The 17,123-nt window shown below is 46.4% G+C and overlaps 11 non-coding genes and 2 pseudogenes across 11 annotated transcripts; all 13 read left to right on the top strand.

Annotated features, from left to right (window-relative positions):
• Window positions 1-762: 762 nt before the first annotated feature.
• LOC142281108 (U2 spliceosomal RNA) lies at window positions 763-953 on the top strand. Its single transcript, XR_012743252.1, has one exon. It is a non-coding gene; the product is annotated as a U2 spliceosomal RNA (small nuclear RNA).
• A 1,117-nt stretch (window positions 954-2,070) lies between these two features.
• LOC142281107 (U2 spliceosomal RNA) lies at window positions 2,071-2,261 on the top strand. Its single transcript, XR_012743251.1, has one exon. It is a non-coding gene; the product is annotated as a U2 spliceosomal RNA (small nuclear RNA).
• Window positions 2,262-3,378: 1,117 nt separating this feature from the next.
• Window positions 3,379-3,569, top strand: LOC142281106 (U2 spliceosomal RNA). Its single transcript, XR_012743250.1, has one exon. It is a non-coding gene; the product is annotated as a U2 spliceosomal RNA (small nuclear RNA).
• Window positions 3,570-4,686: 1,117 nt separating this feature from the next.
• On the top strand, window positions 4,687-4,877 carry LOC142281105 (U2 spliceosomal RNA). Its single transcript, XR_012743249.1, has one exon. It is a non-coding gene; the product is annotated as a U2 spliceosomal RNA (small nuclear RNA).
• A 1,293-nt stretch (window positions 4,878-6,170) lies between these two features.
• On the top strand, window positions 6,171-6,373 carry LOC142281168 (U2 spliceosomal RNA; annotated as a pseudogene).
• Window positions 6,374-7,491: 1,118 nt separating this feature from the next.
• On the top strand, window positions 7,492-7,682 carry LOC142281104 (U2 spliceosomal RNA). The gene has a single exon (XR_012743248.1). It is a non-coding gene; the product is annotated as a U2 spliceosomal RNA (small nuclear RNA).
• Window positions 7,683-8,805: 1,123 nt separating this feature from the next.
• LOC142281103 (U2 spliceosomal RNA) lies at window positions 8,806-8,996 on the top strand. The gene has a single exon (XR_012743247.1). It is a non-coding gene; the product is annotated as a U2 spliceosomal RNA (small nuclear RNA).
• A 1,121-nt stretch (window positions 8,997-10,117) lies between these two features.
• On the top strand, window positions 10,118-10,309 carry LOC142281153 (U2 spliceosomal RNA). The gene has a single exon (XR_012743295.1). It is a non-coding gene; the product is annotated as a U2 spliceosomal RNA (small nuclear RNA).
• A 1,120-nt stretch (window positions 10,310-11,429) lies between these two features.
• Window positions 11,430-11,587, top strand: LOC142281170 (U2 spliceosomal RNA; annotated as a pseudogene).
• A 368-nt stretch (window positions 11,588-11,955) lies between these two features.
• On the top strand, window positions 11,956-12,139 carry LOC142281169 (U2 spliceosomal RNA). The gene has a single exon (XR_012743307.1). It is a non-coding gene; the product is annotated as a U2 spliceosomal RNA (small nuclear RNA).
• A 1,118-nt stretch (window positions 12,140-13,257) lies between these two features.
• LOC142281102 (U2 spliceosomal RNA) lies at window positions 13,258-13,448 on the top strand. The gene has a single exon (XR_012743246.1). It is a non-coding gene; the product is annotated as a U2 spliceosomal RNA (small nuclear RNA).
• Window positions 13,449-14,565: 1,117 nt separating this feature from the next.
• On the top strand, window positions 14,566-14,756 carry LOC142281100 (U2 spliceosomal RNA). Its single transcript, XR_012743244.1, has one exon. It is a non-coding gene; the product is annotated as a U2 spliceosomal RNA (small nuclear RNA).
• A 1,117-nt stretch (window positions 14,757-15,873) lies between these two features.
• On the top strand, window positions 15,874-16,064 carry LOC142281099 (U2 spliceosomal RNA). Its single transcript, XR_012743243.1, has one exon. It is a non-coding gene; the product is annotated as a U2 spliceosomal RNA (small nuclear RNA).
• Window positions 16,065-17,123: the final 1,059 nt, after the last annotated feature.

The following is a 17,123-nucleotide window of genomic DNA, read 5'->3' as shown; positions in this document are numbered from 1 at the left end:
CGGCCTATGAAAGAATTAGTACTTTCATTAAGTATACTAAACCGGCTAATTGGGAATAGACAAACTGTAAAAAGCCCTCTGAGAAAGCCCCTCTCTAACCTTTGTTAGTAAGCTTTTCTGTAGCCTGCCTGTTGATGTATTTTCGGTTTGAACAGTGCACAACATGAAGAGACGGAACACTGGCGGCTTGTCACAATGCCCCCCGATGACATCACAATAGCGCTGCTGCCTAGAAAACAAGCTGCGCAGAAGAAGTTGTTCTTTGGGTGGGAGGGTGGGCTAGTGGAAGGAGGGGGCAATCTCTTTTTTTCCCGGGTGGTAGGGGGATGACAGGAGAAGGGAAGCGGGTGGTGAGAAAGGTACAGAGGGCAGGGTTTGGGGGCTGGGAAGGAAAGGGAAAAGATTAGGGTTTGGGGATGATGAAAGGGCTTTCTACGGGTAAGGATGGCAAAGGGTGGCAGTGACGGAAAGTCAGGCAACCTGTCCTGTCCGTCTTTTTGTATCGTGAATTGGAAAGACTGCAAGGGGGAGGGGAGTTGCTTGCGCCCTAAAGGAGGAGTTATTCAGATTCATTGCAGTGGGCGGCGGCTGCAAAACGCACCATTCTTCTTGTTTTTGCTCTGCAAAGCAGCCTTTTCAAGGGTTGGCTTGGGTGACAAAATGTCTTGTGTAGGCGTGGGTTTGTCTCCCTCTCGCTCTCTCTCCCTAAGATGTGTCCGGCATAGGCCAGGGTGCCACTCGAGGCCCAAACCAATTCTGGTTATCGCTTCTCGGCCTTTTGGCTAAGATCAAGTGTAGTATCTGTTCTTATCAGTTTAATATCTGATACGTCCCCTATCTGGGGACCATATATTAAATGGATTTTTAGAACAGGGAGATGGAAAAAGAGCTTGCTCTGTCCACTCCACGCATTGACCTGGTATTGCAGTACCTCCAGGAACGGTGCACCCCTTCTTAACCCAGTTTCCAAAAGCAGAACTCGATTCACCTGATTCATATTAGCCCGATTAGCGAATTGAAATGAATTTTTATCTAACACACTTTTTACTTGCTTTATTCATCCAAATAGCAAACTCATCACCACTCAACTTCACCAACTCTGCTATGTCCCGTGCAGTATCTTGTTGTCAGTCTAATCTAGATCATGTGTAATTGAATGGAATAGATCCCTTTTGGACAAAGTGGAGTCAGATGCTGCAGTGACCACAGGTGTGAGAGGATCTACAATTGGCATCTGGTGTTATCTCTCTGCTTCCACTCCAAATAAAGTTACCTGTTGTTACCTGAACGTCAAATACTAAGAATGGGCGGCCTATGAAAGAATTAGTACTTTCATTAAGTATACTAAACCGGCTAATTGGGAATAGACAAACTGTAAAAAGCCCTCTGAGAAAGCCCCTCTCTAACCTTTGTTAGTAAGCTTTTCTGTAGCCTGCCTGTTGATGTATTTTCGGTTTGAACAGTGCACAACATGAAGAGACGGAACACTGGCGGCTTGTCACAATGCCCCCCGATGACATCACAATAGCGCTGCTGCCTAGAAAACAAGCTGCGCAGAAGAAGTTGTTCTTTGGGTGGGAGGGTGGGCTAGTGGAAGGAGGGGGCAATCTCTTTTTTTCCCGGGTGGTAGGGGGATGACAGGAGAAGGGAAGCGGGTGGTGAGAAAGGTACAGAGGGCAGGGTTTGGGGGCTGGGAAGGAAAGGGAAAAGATTAGGGTTTGGGGATGATGAAAGGGCTTTCTACGGGTAAGGATGGCAAAGGGTGGCAGTGACGGAAAGTCAGGCAACCTGTCCTGTCCGTCTTTTTGTATCGTGAATTGGAAAGACTGCAAGGGGGAGGGGAGTTGCTTGCGCCCTAAAGGAGGAGTTATTCAGATTCATTGCAGTGGGCGGCGGCTGCAAAACGCACCATTCTTCTTGTTTTTGCTCTGCAAAGCAGCCTTTTCAAGGGTTGGCTTGGGTGACAAAATGTCTTGTGTAGGCGTGGGTTTGTCTCCCTCTCGCTCTCTCTCCCTAAGATGTGTCCGGCATAGGCCAGGGTGCCACTCGAGGCCCAAACCAATTCTGGTTATCGCTTCTCGGCCTTTTGGCTAAGATCAAGTGTAGTATCTGTTCTTATCAGTTTAATATCTGATACGTCCCCTATCTGGGGACCATATATTAAATGGATTTTTAGAACAGGGAGATGGAAAAAGAGCTTGCTCTGTCCACTCCACGCATTGACCTGGTATTGCAGTACCTCCAGGAACGGTGCACCCCTTCTTAACCCAGTTTCCAAAAGCAGAACTCGATTCACCTGATTCATATTAGCCCGATTAGCGAATTGAAATGAATTTTTATCTAACACACTTTTTACTTGCTTTATTCATCCAAATAGCAAACTCATCACCACTCAACTTCACCAACTCTGCTATGTCCCGTGCAGTATCTTGTTGTCAGTCTAATCTAGATCATGTGTAATTGAATGGAATAGATCCCTTTTGGACAAAGTGGAGTCAGATGCTGCAGTGACCACAGGTGTGAGAGGATCTACAATTGGCATCTGGTGTTATCTCTCTGCTTCCACTCCAAATAAAGTTACCTGTTGTTACCTGAACGTCAAATACTAAGAATGGGCGGCCTATGAAAGAATTAGTACTTTCATTAAGTATACTAAACCGGCTAATTGGGAATAGACAAACTGTAAAAAGCCCTCTGAGAAAGCCCCTCTCTAACCTTTGTTAGTAAGCTTTTCTGTAGCCTGCCTGTTGATGTATTTTCGGTTTGAACAGTGCACAACATGAAGAGACGGAACACTGGCGGCTTGTCACAATGCCCCCCGATGACATCACAATAGCGCTGCTGCCTAGAAAACAAGCTGCGCAGAAGAAGTTGTTCTTTGGGTGGGAGGGTGGGCTAGTGGAAGGAGGGGGCAATCTCTTTTTTTCCCGGGTGGTAGGGGGATGACAGGAGAAGGGAAGCGGGTGGTGAGAAAGGTACAGAGGGCAGGGTTTGGGGGCTGGGAAGGAAAGGGAAAAGATTAGGGTTTGGGGATGATGAAAGGGCTTTCTACGGGTAAGGATGGCAAAGGGTGGCAGTGACGGAAAGTCAGGCAACCTGTCCTGTCCGTCTTTTTGTATCGTGAATTGGAAAGACTGCAAGGGGGAGGGGAGTTGCTTGCGCCCTAAAGGAGGAGTTATTCAGATTCATTGCAGTGGGCGGCGGCTGCAAAACGCACCATTCTTCTTGTTTTTGCTCTGCAAAGCAGCCTTTTCAAGGGTTGGCTTGGGTGACAAAATGTCTTGTGTAGGCGTGGGTTTGTCTCCCTCTCAGTCTCTCTCCCTAAGATGTGTCCGGCATAGGCCAGGGTGCCACTCGAGGCCCAAACCAATTCTGGTTATCGCTTCTCGGCCTTTTGGCTAAGATCAAGTGTAGTATCTGTTCTTATCAGTTTAATATCTGATACGTCCCCTATCTGGGGACCATATATTAAATGGATTTTTAGAACAGGGAGATGGAAAAAGAGCTTGCTCTGTCCACTCCACGCATTGACCTGGTATTGCAGTACCTCCAGGAACGGTGCACCCCTTCTTAACCCAGTTTCCAAAAGCAGAACTCGATTCACCTGATTCATATTAGCCCGATTAGCGAATTGAAATGAATTTTTATCTAACACACTTTTTACTTGCTTTATTCATCCAAATAGCAAACTCATCACCACTCAACTTCACCAACTCTGCTATGTCCCGTGCAGTATCTTGTTGTCAGTCTAATCTAGATCATGTGTAATTGAATGGAATAGATCCCTTTTGGACAAAGTGGAGTCAGATGCTGCAGTGACCACAGGTGTGAGAGGATCTACAATTGGCATCTGGTGTTATCTCTCTGCTTCCACTCCAAATAAAGTTACCTGTTGTTACCTGAACGTCAAATACTAAGAATGGGCGGCCTATGAAAGAATTAGTACTTTCATTAAGTATACTAAACCGGCTAATTGGGAATAGACAAACTGTAAAAAGCCCTCTGAGAAAGCCCCTCTCTAACCTTTGTTAGTAAGCTTTTCTGTAGCCTGCCTGTTGATGTATTTTCGGTTTGAACAGTGCACAACATGAAGAGACGGAACACTGGCGGCTTGTCACAATGCCCCCCGATGACATCACAATAGCGCTGCTGCCTAGAAAACAAGCTGCGCAGAAGAAGTTGTTCTTTGGGTGGGAGGGTGGGCTAGTGGAAGGAGGGGGCAATCTCTTTTTTTCCCGGGTGGTAGGGGGATGACAGGAGAAGGGAAGCGGGTGGTGAGAAAGGTACAGAGGGCAGGGTTTGGGGGCTGGGAAGGAAAGGGAAAAGATTAGGGTTTGGGGATGATGAAAGGGCTTTCTACGGGTAAGGATGGCAAAGGGTGGCAGTGACGGAAAGTCAGGCAACCTGTCCTGTCCGTCTTTTTGTATCGTGAATTGGAAAGACTGCAAGGGGGAGGGGACTTGCTTGCGCCCTAAAGGAGGAGTTATTCAGATTCATTGCAGTGGGCGGCGGCTGCAAAACGCACCATTCTTCTTGTTTTTGCTCTGCAAAGCAGCCTTTTCAAGGGTTGGCTTGGGTGACAAAATGTCTTGTGTAGGCGTGGGTTTGTCTCCCTCTCGCTCTCTCTCCCTAAGATGTGTCCGGCATAGGCCAGGGTGCCACTCGAGGCCCAAACCAATTCTGGTTATCGCTTCTCGGCCTTTTGGCTAAGATCAAGTGTAGTATCTGTTCTTATCAGTTTAATATCTGATACGTCCCCTATCTGGGGACCATATATTAAATGGATTTTTAGAACAGGGAGATGGAAAAAGAGCTTGCTCTGTCCACTCCACGCATTGACCTGGTATTGCAGTACCTCCAGGAACGGTGCACCCCTTCTTAACCCAGTTTCCAAAAGCAGAACTCGATTCACCTGATTCATATTAGCCCGATTAGCGAATTGAAATGAATTTTTATCTAACACACTTTTTACTTGCTTTATTCATCCAAATAGCAAACTCATCACCACTCAACTTCACCAACTCTGCTATGTCCCGTGCAGTATCTTGTTGTCAGTCTAATCTAGATCATGTGTAATTGAATGGAATAGATCCCTTTTGGACAAAGTGGAGTCAGATGCTGCAGTGACCACAGGTGTGAGAGGATCTACAATTGGCATCTGGTGTTATCTCTCTGCTTCCACTCCAAATAAAGTTACCTGTTGTTACCTGAACGTCAAATACTAAGAATGGGCGGCCTATGAAAGAATTAGTACTTTCATTAAGTATACTAAACCGGCTAATTGGGAATAGACAAACTGTAAAAAGCCCTCTGAGAAAGCCCCTCTCTAACCTTTGTTAGTAAGCTTTTCTGTAGCCTGCCTGTTGATGTATTTTCGGTTTGAACAGTGCACAACATGAAGAGACGGAACACTGGCGGCTTGTCACAATGCCCCCCGATGACATCACAATAGCGCTGCTGCCTAGAAAACAAGCTGCGCAGAAGAAGTTGTTCTTTGGGTGGGAGGGTGGGCTAGTGGAAGGAGGGGGCAATCTCTTTTTTTCCCGGGTGGTAGGGGGATGACAGGAGAAGGGAAGCGGGTGGTGAGAAAGGTACAGAGGGCAGGGTTTGGGGGCTGGGAAGGAAAGGGAAAAGATTAGGGTTTGGGGATGATGAAAGGGCTTTCTACGGGTAAGGATGGCAAAGGGTGGCAGTGACGGAAAGTCAGGCAACCTTTCCTGTCCGTCTTTTTGTATCGTGAATTGGAAAGACTGCAAGGGGGAGGGGAGTTGCTTGCGCCCTAAAGGAGGAGTTATTCAGATTCATTGCAGTGGGCGGCGGCTGCAAAACGCACCATTCTTCTTGTTTTTGCTCTGCAAAGCAGCCTTTTCAAGGGTTGGCTTGGGTGACAAAATGTCTTGTGTAGGCGTGGGTTTGTCTCCCTCTCGCTCTCTCTCCCTAAGATGTGTCCGGCATAGGCCAGGGTGCCACTCGAGGCCCAAACCAATTCTGGTTATCGCTTCTCGGCCTTTTGGCTAAGATCAAGTGTAGTTTGGGAGGGTACTACCTTGGTTGGTGCTGGAAGGTGCCAGGGTATTGCACAACTGCTGGCCTTGGGGGAGTGTGCATCGTAGGATGTCATAGCCCTCTTGTGACGGTCAGTTACCTGGGCAACGAGAGGCGGTCACTTTATTATTTTCAAACTCATCCTTCAAAAAAAAAAAAAAAAAAAAAAAAAAAATCTGTTCTTATCAGTTTAATATCTGATACGTCCCCTATCTGGGGACCATATATTAAATGGATTTTTAGAACAGGGAGATGGAAAAAGAGCTTGCTCTGTCCACTCCACGCATTGACCTGGTATTGCAGTACCTCCAGGAACGGTGCACCCCTTCTTAACCCAGTTTCCAAAAGCAGAACTCGATTCACCTGATTCATATTAGCCCGATTAGCGAATTGAAATGAATTTTTATCTAACACACTTTTTACTTGCTTTATTCATCCAAATAGCAAACTCATCACCACTCAACTTCACCAACTCTGCTATGTCCCGTGCAGTATCTTGTTGTCAGTCTAATCTAGATCATGTGTAATTGAATGGAATAGATCCCTTTTGGACAAAGTGGAGTCAGATGCTGCAGTGACCACAGGTGTGAGAGGATCTACAATTGGCATCTGGTGTTATCTCTCTGCTTCCACTCCAAATAAAGTTACCTGTTGTTACCTGAACGTCAAATACTAAGAATGGGCGGCCTATGAAAGAATTAGTACTTTCATTAAGTATACTAAACCGGCTAATTGGGAATAGACAAACTGTAAAAAGCCCTCTGAGAAAGCCCCTCTCTAACCTTTGTTAGTAAGCTTTTCTGTAGCCTGCCTGTTGATGTATTTTCGGTTTGAACAGTGCACAACATGAAGAGACGGAACACTGGCGGCTTGTCACAATGCCCCCCGATGACATCACAATAGCGCTGCTGCCTAGAAAACAAGCTGCGCAGAAGAAGTTGTTCTTTGGGTGGGAGGGTGGGCTAGTGGAAGGAGGGGGCAATCTCTTTTTTTCCCGGGTGGTAGGGGGATGACAGGAGAAGGGAAGCGGGGTGGTGAGAAAGGTACAGAGGGCAGGGTTTGGGGGCTGGGAAGGAAAGGGAAAAGATTAGGGTTTGGGGATGATGAAAGGGCTTTCTACGGGTAAGGATGGCAAAGGGTGGCAGTGACGGAAAGTCAGGCAACCTGTCCTGTCCGTCTTTTTGTATCGTGAATTGGAAAGACTGCAAGGGGGAGGGGAGTTGCTTGCGCCCTAAAGGAGGAGTTATTCAGATTCATTGCAGTGGGCGGCGGCTGCAAAACGCACCATTCTTCTTGTTTTTGCTCTGCAAAGCAGCCTTTTCAAGGGTTGGCTTGGGTGACAAAATGTCTTGTGTAGGCGTGGGTTTGTCTCCCTCTCGCTCTCTCTCCCTAAGATGTGTCCGGCATAGGCCAGGGTGCCACTCGAGGCCCAAACCAATTCTGGTTATCGCTTCTCGGCCTTTTGGCTAAGATCAAGTGTAGTATCTGTTCTTATCAGTTTAATATCTGATACGTCCCCTATCTGGGGACCATATATTAAATGGATTTTTAGAACAGGGAGATGGAAAAAGAGCTTGCTCTGTCCACTCCACGCATTGACCTGGTATTGCAGTACCTCCAGGAACGGTGCACCCCTTCTTAACCCAGTTTCCAAAAGCAGAACTCGATTCACCTGATTCATATTAGCCCGATTAGCGAATTGAAATGAATTTTTATCTAACACACTTTTTACTTGCTTTATTCATCCAAATAGCAAACTCATCACCACTCAACTTCACCAACTCTGCTATGTCCCGTGCAGTATCTTGTTGTCAGTCTAATCTAGATCATGTGTAATTGAATGGAATAGATCCCTTTTGGACAAAGTGGAGTCAGATGCTGCAGTGACCACAGGTGTGAGAGGATCTACAATTGGCATCTGGTGTTATCTCTCTGCTTCCACTCCAAATAAAGTTACCTGTTGTTACCTGAACGTCAAATACTAAGAATGGGCGGCCTATGAAAGAATTAGTACTTTCATTAAGTATACTAAACCGGCTAATTGGGAATAGACAAACTGTAAAAAGCCCTCTGAGAAAGCCCCTCTCTAACCTTTGTTAGTAAGCTTTTCTGTAGCCTGCCTGTTGATGTATTTTCGGTTTGAACAGTGCACAACATGAAGAGACGGAAACACTGGCGGCTTGTCACAATGCCCCCCGATGACATCACAATAGCGCTGCTGCCTAGAAAACAAGCTGCGCAGAAGAAGTTGTTCTTTGGGTGGGAGGGTGGGCTAGTGGAAAGGAGGGGGCAATCTCTTTTTTTTCCCGGGTGGTAGGGGGATGACAGGAGAAGGGAAGCGGGGTGGTGAGAAAGGTACAGAGGGCAGGGTTTGGGGGGCTGGGAAGGAAAGGGAAAAGATTAGGGTTTGGGGATGATGAAAGGGCTTTCTACGGGTAAGGATGGCAAAGGGTGGCAGTGACGGAAAGTCAGGCAACCTGTCCTGTCCGTCTTTTTGTATCGTGAATTGGAAAGACTGCAAGGGGGAGGGGAGTTGCTTGCGCCCTAAAGGAGGAGTTATTCAGATTCATTGCAGTGGGGCGGCGGCTGCAAAACGCACCATTCTTCTTGTTTTTGCTCTGCAAAGCAGCCTTTTCAAGGGTTGGCTTGGGTGACAAAATGTCTTGTGTAGGCGTGGGTTTGTCTCCCTCTCGCTCTCTCTCCCTAAGATGTGTCCGGCATAGGCCAGGGTGCCACTCGAGGCCCAAACCAATTCTGGTTATCGCTTCTCGGCCTTTTGGCTAAGATCAAGTGTAGTATCTGTTCTTATCAGTTTAATATCTGATACGTCCCCTATCTGGGGACCATATATTAAATGGATTTTTAGAACAGGGAGATGGAAAAAGAGCTTGCTCTGTCCACTCCACGCATTGACCTGGTATTGCAGTACCTCCAGGAACGGTGCACCCCTTCTTAACCCAGTTTCCAAAGCAGAACTCGATTCACCTGATTCATATTAGCCGATTAGCGAATTGAAATGAATTTTTATCTAACACACTTTTTACTTGCTTTATTCATCCAAATAGCAAACTCATCACCACTCAACTTCACCAACTCTGCTATGTCCCGTGCAGTATCTTGTTGTCAGTCTAATCTAGATCATGTGTAATTGAATGGAATAGATCCCTTTTGGACAAAGTGGAGTCAGATGCTGCAGTGACCACAGGTGTGAGAGGATCTACAATTGGCATCTGGTGTTATCTCTCTGCTTCCACTCCAAATAAAGTTACCTGTTGTTACCTGAACGTCAAATACTAAGAATGGGCGGCCTATGAAAGAATTAGTACTTTCATTAAGTATACTAAACCGGCTAATTGGGAATAGACAAACTGTAAAAAGCCCTCTGAGAAAGCCCCTCTCTAACCTTTGTTAGTAAGCTTTTCTGTAGCCTGCCTGTTGATGTATTTTCGGTTTGAACAGTGCACAACATGAAGAGACGGAACACTGGCGGCTTGTCACAATGCCCCCCGATGACATCACAATAGCGCTGCTGCCTAGAAAACAAGCTGCGCAGAAGAAGTTGTTCTTTGGGTGGGAGGGTGGGCTAGTGGAAGGAGGGGGCAATCTCTTTTTTTCCCGGGTGGTGGTAGGGGGATGACAGGAGAAGGGAAGCGGTGGTGGTGAGAAAGGTACAGAGGGCAGGGTTTGGGGGCTGGGAAGGAAAGGGAAAAGATTAGGGTTTGGGGATGATGAAAGGGCTTTCTACGGGTAAGGATGGCAAAGGGTGGCAAGTGACGGAAAGTCAGGCAACCTGTCCTGTCCGTCTTTTTGTATCGTGAATTGGAAAGACTGCAAGGGGGAGGGGAGTTGCTTGCACCCTAAAGGAGGAGTTATTCAGATTCATTGCAGTGGGCGGCGGCTGCAAAACGCACCATTCTTCTTGTTTTTGCTCTGCAAAGCAGCCTTTTCAAGGGTTGGCTTGGGTGACAAAATGTCTTGTGTAGGCGTGGGTTTGTCTCCCTCTCGCTCTCTCTCCCTAAGATGTGTCCGGCATAGGCCAGGGTGCCACTCGAGGCCCAAACCAATTCTGGTTATCGCTTCTCGGCCTTTTGGCCAAGATCAAGTGTAGTATCCTGTTCTTATCAGTTTAATATCTGATACGTCCCCTATCTGGGGACCATATATTAAATGGATTTTTAGAACAGGGAGATGGAAAAAGAGCTTGCTCTGTCCACTCCACGCATTGACCTGGTATTGCAGTACCTCCAGGAACGGTGCACCCCTTCTTAACCCAGTTTCCAAAAGCAGAACTCGATTCACCTGATTCATATTAGCCCGATTAGCGAATTGAAATGAATTTTTATCTAACACACTTTTTACTTGCTTTATTCATCCAAATAGCAAACTCATCACCACTCAACTTCACCAACTCTGCTATGTCCCGTGCAGTATCTTGTTGTCAGTCTAATCTAGATCATGTGTAATTGAATGGAATAGATCCCTTTTGGACAAAGTGGAGTCAGATGCTGCAGTGACCACAGGTGTGAGAGGATCTACAATTGGCATCTGGTGTTATCTCTCTGCTTCCACTCCAAATAAAGTTACCTGTTGTTACCTGAACGTCAAATACTAAGAATGGGCGGCCTATGAAAGAATTAGTACTTTCATTAAGTATACTAAACCGGCTAATTGGGAATAGACAAACTGTAAAAAGCCCTCTGAGAAAGCCCCTCTCTAACCTTTGTTAGTAAGCTTTTCTGTAGCCTGCCTGTTGATGTATTTTCGGTTTGAACAGTGCACAACATGAAGAGACGGAACACTGGCGGCTTGTCACAATGCCCCCGATGACATCACAATAGCGCTGCTGCCTAGAAAACAAGCTGCGCAGAAGAAGTTGTTCTTTGGGTGGGAGGGTGGGCTAGTGGAAGGAGGGGGCAATCTCTTTTTTTCCCGGGTGGTAGGGGGATGACAGGAGAAGGGAAGCGGGTGGTGAGAAAGGTACAGAGGGCAGGGTTTGGGGGCTGGGAAGGAAAGGGAAAAGATTAGGGGTTTGGGGATGATGAAAGGGCTTTCTACGGGTAAGGATGGCAAAGGGTGGCAGTGACGGAAAAGTCAGGCAACCTGTCCTGTCCGTCTTTTTGTATCGTGAATTGGAAAGACTTGCAAGGGGGAGGGGAGTTGCTTGCACCCTAAAGGAGGAGTTATTCAGATTCATTGCAGTGGGCGGCGGCTGCAAAACGCACCATTCTTCTTGTTTTTGCTCTGCAAAGCAGCCTTTTCAAGGGGTTGGCTTGGGTGACAAAATGTCTTGTGTAGGCGTGGGTTTGTCTCCCTCTCGCTCTCTCTCCCTAAGATGTGTCCGGCATAGGCCAGGGTGCCACTCGAGGCCCAAACCAATTCTGGTTATCGCTTCTCGGCCTTTTGGCTAAGATCAAGTGTAGTATCTGTTTCTTGATACAAGTAAAATATATCTTTTGTACCGTGTTAGCCAGTAGAGATAAAAAAATTGTTTAAAAAGAACAGAGAGTCCTCAGTGGTTGATACCTTTTAATGGCTAACTGAAAAGATGGTAATAATTGCAAGCTTTCGAGACTACTCAGGTCTCTTCATCAGGCATGGTATAAACACAAAATCTGAAGAGTCACGTATTTATACACAACAGGACTTAGAATAGTGCAGTAAAAAGAAAAAAAAAAAAAAAAAAAAAAGGAACAAGTTATATGAAACAGAAACTGTTCTGTTTCATATAACTTGTTCTTTTTTTTTTTTTTTTCTTTTTACTGCACTATTCTAAGTCCTGTTGTGTATAAATACGTGACTCTTCAGATTTTGTGTTATACCATGCCTGATGAAGAGACCTGAGTAGTCTCGAAAGCTTGCAATTATTACCATCTTTTCAGTTAGCCATTAAAAGGTATCAACCACTGAGGACTCTCTGTTCTTTTAAACAATTTTTGTATCTGTTCTTATCAGTTTTAATATCTGATACGTCCCCTATCTGGGGGACCATATATTAAATGGATTTTTAGAACAGGGAGATGGAAAAAGAGCTTGCTCTGTCCACTCCACGCATTGACCTTGGTATTGCAGTACCTCCAGGAACGGTGCACCCCTTCTTAACCCAGTTTCCAAAAGCAGAGACTCGATTCACCTGATTCATATTAGCCCGATTAGCGAATTGAAATGAATTTTTATCTAACACACTTTTTACTTGCTTTATTCATCCAAATAGCAAACTCATCACCACTCAACTTCACCAACTCTGCTATGTCCCGTGCAGTATCTTGTTGTCAGTCTAATCTAGATCATGTGTAATTGAATGGAATAGATCCCTTTTGGACAAAGTGGAGTCAGATGCTGCAGTGACCACAGGTGTGAGAGGATCTACAATTGGCATCTGGTGTTATCTCTCTGCTTCCACTCCAAATAAAGTTACCTGTTGTTACCTGAACGTCAAATACTAAGAATGGGCGGCCTATGAAAGAATTAGTACTTTCATTAAGTATACTAAACCGGCTAATTGGGAATAGACAAACTGTAAAAAGCCCTCTGAGAAAGCCCCTCTCTAACCTTTGTTAGTAAGCTTTTCTGTAGCCTGCCTGTTGATGTATTTTCGGTTTGAACAGTGCACAACATGAAGAGACGGAACACTGGCGGCTTGTCACAATGCCCCCCGATGACATCACAATAGCGCTGCTGCCTAGAAAACAAGCTGCGCAGAAGAAGTTGTTCTTTGGGTGGGAGGGTGGGCTAGTGGAAGGAGGGGGCAATCTCTTTTTTTCCCGGGTGGTAGGGGGATGACAGGAGAAGGGAAGCGGGTGGTGAGAAAGGTACAGAGGGCAGGGTTTGGGGGCTGGGAAGGAAAGGGAAAAGATTAGGGTTTGGGGATGATGAAAGGGCTTTCTACGGGTAAGGATGGCAAAGGGTGGCAGTGACGGAAAGTCAGGCAACCTGTCCTGTCCGTCTTTTTGTATCGTGAATTGGAAAGACTGCAAGGGGGAGGGGAGTTGCTTGCGCCCTAAAGGAGGAGTTATTCAGATTCATTGCAGTGGGCGGCGGCTGCAAAACGCACCATTCTTCTTGTTTTTGCTCTGCAAAGCAGCCTTTTCAAGGGTTGGCTTGGGTGACAAAATGTCTTGTGTAGGCGTGGGTTTGTCTCCCTCTCGCTCTCTCTCCCTAAGATGTGTCCGGCATAGGCCAGGGTGCCACTCGAGGCCCAAACCAATTCTGGTTATCGCTTCTCGGCCTTTTGGCTAAGATCAAGTGTAGTATCTGTTCTTATCAGTTTAATATCTGATACGTCCCCTATCTGGGGACCATATATTAAATGGATTTTTAGAACAGGGAGATGGAAAAAGAGCTTGCTCTGTCCACTCCACGCATTGACCTGGTATTGCAGTACCTCCAGGAACGGTGCACCCCTTCTTAACCCAGTTTCCAAAAGCAGAACTCGATTCACCTGATTCATATTAGCCCGATTAGCGAATTGAAATGAATTTTTATCTAACACACTTTTTACTTGCTTTATTCATCCAAATAGCAAACTCATCACCACTCAACTTCACCAACTCTGCTATGTCCCGTGCAGTATCTTGTTGTCAGTCTAATCTAGATCATGTGTAATTGAATGGAATAGATCCCTTTTGGACAAAGTGGAGTCAGATGCTGCAGTGACCACAGGTGTGAGAGGATCTACAATTGGCATCTGGTGTTATCTCTCTGCTTCCACTCCAAATAAAGTTACCTGTTGTTACCTGAACGTCAAATACTAAGAATGGGCGGCCTATGAAAGAATTAGTACTTTCATTAAGTATACTAAACCGGCTAATTGGGAATAGACAAACTGTAAAAAGCCCTCTGAGAAAGCCCCTCTCTAACCTTTGTTAGTAAGCTTTTCTGTAGCCTGCCTGTTGATGTATTTTCGGTTTGAACAGTGCACAACATGAAGAGACGGAACACTGGCGGCTTGTCACAATGCCCCCCGATGACATCACAATAGCGCTGCTGCCTAGAAAACAAGCTGCGCAGAAGAAGTTGTTCTTTGGGTGGGAGGGTGGGCTAGTGGAAGGAGGGGGCAATCTCTTTTTTTCCCGGGTGGTAGGGGGATGACAGGAGAAGGGAAGCGGGTGGTGAGAAAGGTACAGAGGGCAGGGTTTGGGGGCTGGGAAGGAAAGGGAAAAGATTAGGGTTTGGGGATGATGAAAGGGCTTTCTACGGGTAAGGATGGCAAAGGGTGGCAGTGACGGAAAGTCAGGCAACCTGTCCTGTCCGTCTTTTTGTATCGTGAATTGGAAAGACTGCAAGGGGGAGGGGAGTTGCTTGCGCCCTAAAGGAGGAGTTATTCAGATTCATTGCAGTGGGCGGCGGCTGCAAAACGCACCATTCTTCTTGTTTTTGCTCTGCAAAGCAGCCTTTTCAAGGGTTGGCTTGGGTGACAAAATGTCTTGTGTAGGCGTGGGTTTGTCTCCCTCTCGCTCTCTCTCCCTAAGATGTGTCCGGCATAGGCCAGGGTGCCACTCGAGGCCCAAACCAATTCTGGTTATCGCTTCTCGGCCTTTTGGCTAAGATCAAGTGTAGTATCTGTTCTTATCAGTTTAATATCTGATACGTCCCCTATCTGGGGACCATATATTAAATGGATTTTTAGAACAGGGAGATGGAAAAAGAGCTTGCTCTGTCCACTCCACGCATTGACCTGGTATTGCAGTACCTCCAGGAACGGTGCACCCCTTCTTAACCCAGTTTCCAAAAGCAGAACTCGATTCACCTGATTCATATTAGCCCGATTAGCGAATTGAAATGAATTTTTATCTAACACACTTTTTACTTGCTTTATTCATCCAAATAGCAAACTCATCACCACTCAACTTCACCAACTCTGCTATGTCCCGTGCAGTATCTTGTTGTCAGTCTAATCTAGATCATGTGTAATTGAATGGAATAGATCCCTTTTGGACAAAGTGGAGTCAGATGCTGCAGTGACCACAGGTGTGAGAGGATCTACAATTGGCATCTGGTGTTATCTCTCTGCTTCCACTCCAAATAAAGTTACCTGTTGTTACCTGAACGTCAAATACTAAGAATGGGCGGCCTATGAAAGAATTAGTACTTTCATTAAGTATACTAAACCGGCTAATTGGGAATAGACAAACTGTAAAAAGCCCTCTGAGAAAGCCCCTCTCTAACCTTTGTTAGTAAGCTTTTCTGTAGCCTGCCTGTTGATGTATTTTCGGTTTGAACAGTGCACAACATGAAGAGACGGAACACTGGCGGCTTGTCACAATGCCCCCCGATGACATCACAATAGCGCTGCTGCCTAGAAAACAAGCTGCGCAGAAGAAGTTGTTCTTTGGGTGGGAGGGTGGGCTAGTGGAAGGAGGGGGCAATCTCTTTTTTTCCCGGGTGGTAGGGGGATGACAGGAGAAGGGAAGCGGGTGGTGAGAAAGGTACAGAGGGCAGGGTTTGGGGGCTGGGAAGGAAAGGGAAAAGATTAGGGTTTGGGGATGATGAAAGGGCTTTCTACGGGTAAGGATGGCAAAGGGTGGCAGTGACGGAAAGTCAGGCAACCTGTCCTGTCCGTCTTTTTGTATCGTGAATTGGAAAGACTGCAAGGGGGAGGGGAGTTGCTTGCGCCCTAAAGGAGGAGTTATTCAGATTCATTGCAGTGGGCGGCGGCTGCAAAACGCACCATTCTTCTTGTTTTTGCTCTGCAAAGCAGCCTTTTCAAGGGTTGGCTTGGGTGACAAAATGTCTTGTGTAGGCGTGGGTTTGTCTCCCTCTCGCTCTCTCTCCCTAAGATGTGTCCGGCATAGGCCAGGGTGCCACTCGAGGCCCAAACCAATTCTGGTTATCGCTTCTCGGCCTTTTGGCTAAGATCAAGTGTAGTATCTGTTCTTATCAGTTTAATATCTGATACGTCCCCTATCTGGGGACCATATATTAAATGGATTTTTAGAACAGGGAGATGGAAAAAGAGCTTGCTCTGTCCACTCCACGCATTGACCTGGTATTGCAGTACCTCCAGGAACGGTGCACCCCTTCTTAACCCAGTTTCCAAAAGCAGAACTCGATTCACCTGATTCATATTAGCCCGATTAGCGAATTGAAATGAATTTTTATCTAACACACTTTTTACTTGCTTTATTCATCCAAATAGCAAACTCATCACCACTCAACTTCACCAACTCTGCTATGTCCCGTGCAGTATCTTGTTGTCAGTCTAATCTAGATCATGTGTAATTGAATGGAATAGATCCCTTTTGGACAAAGTGGAGTCAGATGCTGCAGTGACCACAGGTGTGAGAGGATCTACAATTGGCATCTGGTGTTATCTCTCTGCTTCCACTCCAAATAAAGTTACCTGTTATTACCTGAACGTCAAATACTAAGAATGGGCGGCCTATGAAAGAATTAGTACTTTCATTAAGTATACTAAACCGGCTAATTGGGAATAGACAAACTGTAAAAAGCCCTCTGAGAAAGCCCCTCTCTAACCTTTGTTAGTAAGCTTTTCTGTAGCCTGCCTGTTGATGTATTTTCGGTTTGAACAGTGCACAACATGAAGAGACGGAACACTGGCGGCTTGTCACAATGCCCCCCGATGACATCACAATAGCGCTGCTGCCTAGAAAACAAGCTGCGCAGAAGAAGTTGTTCTTTGGGTGGGAGGGTGGGCTAGTGGAAGGAGGGGGCAATCTCTTTTTTTCCCGGGTGGTAGGGGGATGACAGGAGAAGGGAAGCGGGTGGTGAGAAAGGTACAGAGGGCAGGGTTTGGGGGCTGGGAAGGAAAGGGAAAAGATTAGGGTTTGGGGATGATGAAAGGGCTTTCTACGGGTAAGGATGGCAAAGGGTGGCAGTGACGGAAAGTCAGGCAACCTGTCCTGTCCGTCTTTTTGTATCGTGAATTGGAAAGACTGCAAGGGGGAGGGGAGTTGCTTGCGCCCTAAAGGAGGAGTTATTCAGATTCATTGCAGTGGGCGGCGGCTGCAAAACGCACCATTCTTCTTGTTTTTGCTCTGCAAAGCAGCCTTTTCAAGGGTTGGCTTGGGTGACAAAATGTCTTGTGTAGGCGTGGGTTTGTCTCCCTCTCGCTCTCTCTC

Source organism: Anomaloglossus baeobatrachus, unplaced genomic scaffold (assembly GCF_048569485.1).
Source record: "Anomaloglossus baeobatrachus isolate aAnoBae1 unplaced genomic scaffold, aAnoBae1.hap1 Scaffold_467, whole genome shotgun sequence".
NCBI classification, from domain to species: domain Eukaryota; kingdom Metazoa; phylum Chordata; class Amphibia; order Anura; family Aromobatidae; genus Anomaloglossus; species Anomaloglossus baeobatrachus.
Note: the sequence above shows the minus strand (reverse complement) of the source record. Positions and strands in the feature narration are given on the sequence as shown.